The sequence below is a fragment of the Rhipicephalus microplus genome, unplaced genomic scaffold (genome assembly GCF_043290135.1).
Source record: "Rhipicephalus microplus isolate Deutch F79 unplaced genomic scaffold, USDA_Rmic scaffold_729, whole genome shotgun sequence".
Lineage (NCBI taxonomy): Eukaryota > Metazoa > Arthropoda > Arachnida > Ixodida > Ixodidae > Rhipicephalus > Rhipicephalus microplus.
The window spans coordinates 1-2,500 of record NW_027465285.1 but is presented as its reverse complement, the minus strand read 5'-3'; the positions used below and the strand labels follow the sequence as shown (position 1 = coordinate 2,500).

At 59.6% G+C, this 2,500-nt stretch overlaps 1 non-coding gene across 1 annotated transcript in view; it reads right to left on the bottom strand.

Annotated features, from left to right (window-relative positions):
• LOC142795549 (5.8S ribosomal RNA) overlaps positions 1–102 on the bottom strand; it is a 153-nt gene extending 51 nt beyond the window's left edge. Inside the window, exon 1 of the ribosomal RNA XR_012893110.1 lies at positions 1–102. This exon is cut by the window's left edge and continues 51 nt beyond it. This is a non-coding gene — a ribosomal RNA (5.8S ribosomal RNA).
• Positions 103–2,500: the final 2,398 nt, after the last annotated feature.

Below are 2,500 nucleotides of genomic sequence, written 5' to 3'. Positions count from 1 at the left end.
TCAAAGAATCAGTGCTCAGTGTGTCCTGCAATTCACACCAAGTCTCGCAGCTGGCTGCGTTCTTCATCGACCCGAGAACCGAGTGATCCACCGCTTAGAGTCGTGAAAAAGTGTTTGTTCAATTCCGTACAGTCAAAACCAAACGTTTCTGGCACTCGGCCAAACAGTGGCCAAGAAGGGCGCTTTTCAGCGCACGCTTGGACTCCAAAACTCTGCCGCGCCTTTTTCGGCTGCCGCAAATCGAGCAAACGGTGTGTTTCGGACGGCGTTTCGCTTTCGCTACTTGCGAGTGCTTTCGTGGTCCACCCCTCTATAAATACTCGGGAGGCGTCGAAGCCGGTTCTCCAAGCCGGACCCGTAGGTATCGTTGTGTGCTCGCTCTCATTGGCCCGCCTAACCAGAAAATGCCTGCGGTACACCCATTTGGATAAGAGTGCACGCAGATGCGGGCCTCGACGGCTACACATTTCCTCGGGCGGCCGCCTCCCGGCCTCCGTGGAGCGCGGGATGCACGGTCCCATCGACAAGCCTCTCCCGTTTTTACCGTGGCGTCGCGGTTCACCACGGCAGGCGGGTCGGTCTCCTCCGCATAAAAAGGGGGACCCCCGCTTTTTGTTCCACGAAATCGCACAAGCTTTTTTCGCATCCACGGTTTGCCACCGCACACCAAAATGCCGATCCGGCTGCCTACTTTAGCCAACAGGTGGAGCCAGGCGCGCCGTACTTGCGCGGCACTTCCCACGTCCACCGAAGTCGGTGCCAAGGACCACTTTCGGCGCCGGAGCCGCGTACGAGCCTACTCGAGGCGGAAGAACGAAGCCAGCAAGGGCCTGGCCGCAAGTGCGTTCAATTGTCGGGACGTCCAAGTCCCTCGTTCTTCCGTGCTTCCTCTTTCGGCAAGTCGTTGCGGCACCTTCCCAAAGCGCGCAGACCCGCTAATCGCGACGAGCGCGACGTGGCCGTGCCGCCTTTCCCTCGGCAGCAAGCAAAACGCCTGGCAACGTCGACGCTCCCCTAACCGCGATCTCGCACCGTGTTTCGTGTGGCGAATTCAAAAGCCGGCCGGCGCTGCTGCAACCATTACGGTCGGTACGCATACGCCGCGGAGGGCGGGACGGTCATCGGAGCGTGCGGTTCCTCCATCGAGTACTGCGCACCTCGGCCGTCGCATCGCCGTGCCATGACCGGCCGCGCGTCAACGCGAACCGGTGCCAGCGAGATCCCTCGCCTGCAAGAACCGACCGGCAGCCTCCGTCACCCGAGGACGCGGAGGCGCTTGCCGCGGACGGCGGGACGGTATGCACTGGTGCACAGCGGACCCGTCACATCGCCAGTTCCTTGACCGACCGCCGACGCTTGTGCCGTTCCTCTCGTACTTGGCAGTCGCCGCGCGATTGTCGGGTCTCGTTCTTGCACGCTCGAACGGTCGGGAGGGCACTCGGCTGGCGTTTCGGGAACGCGCAGCCTCGCCTTCTACCGACGTAACCACGACTCGCCGTTCGCGCTCCGCCGCTCCTGTTTACAGTACTAGGCGGTCCCGCAGCGGTCGGGTCGCGCATTTCGAGCGCTTCGAGCCACGGTGCAGTGGCGGGTCGAAAGCCGACCTATGAGTGCGTTGCGCCGTTTGTACCCGCGTCCGCCACCTGGCCGACCGTCCAAGGTCGCGGTGTTGGCGTCCGCTGGGCGCAACAATTTGTCACGGGGTGCCGCTCCACATTCAGGCAGCCCCGTGGGGAAAAGCCGACCCCGCGTCCAAACGGGGTCAGCGGCAGAAAGTGTCGGGCGCAGACGCAGCTGAGGCGCTCACCCTTCACAATCCGTTAATGATCCTTCCGCAGGTTCACCTACGGAAACCTTGTTACGACTTTTACTTCCTCTAAATGATCAAGTTTGGTCATCTTTCCAACAGACCGGCGCAACCGAAAGGCCGCGCCGGACATCGGTCCGAAGACCTCACTAAATCATTCAATCGGTAGTAGCGACGGGCGGTGTGTACAAAGGGCAGGGACGTAATCAACGCGAGCTTATGACTCGCGCTTACTGGGAATTCCTCGTTCAAGGGGAACAATTGCAAGCCCCTATCCCAATCACGAAAGAAGTTCCACGGGTTACCCAGTCTTTTCAGACAGGGATAAAGACACGCTGCTTCCTTCAGTGTAGCGCGCGTGCGGCCCCGGACATCTAAGGGCATCACAGACCTGTTATTGCTCTGTTTCGTGCGGCTAGGAGCCGCTTGTCCCTCTAAGAAGGTTGTAAGGTGCTGGGAACCCCGCACCTATTTAATAGGCTAGAGTCTCGTTCGTTATCGGAATTAACCAGACAAATCGCTCCACCAACTAAGAACGGCCATGCACCACCATCCACCGAATCAAGAAAGAGCTCTCAATCTGTCAATCCTCCCAGTGTCCGGGCCGGGTAAGTTTTCCCGTGTTGAGTCAAATTAAGCCGCAGGCTCCACTCCTGGTGGTGCCCTTCCGTCAATTCCTTTAAGTTTCAGCTT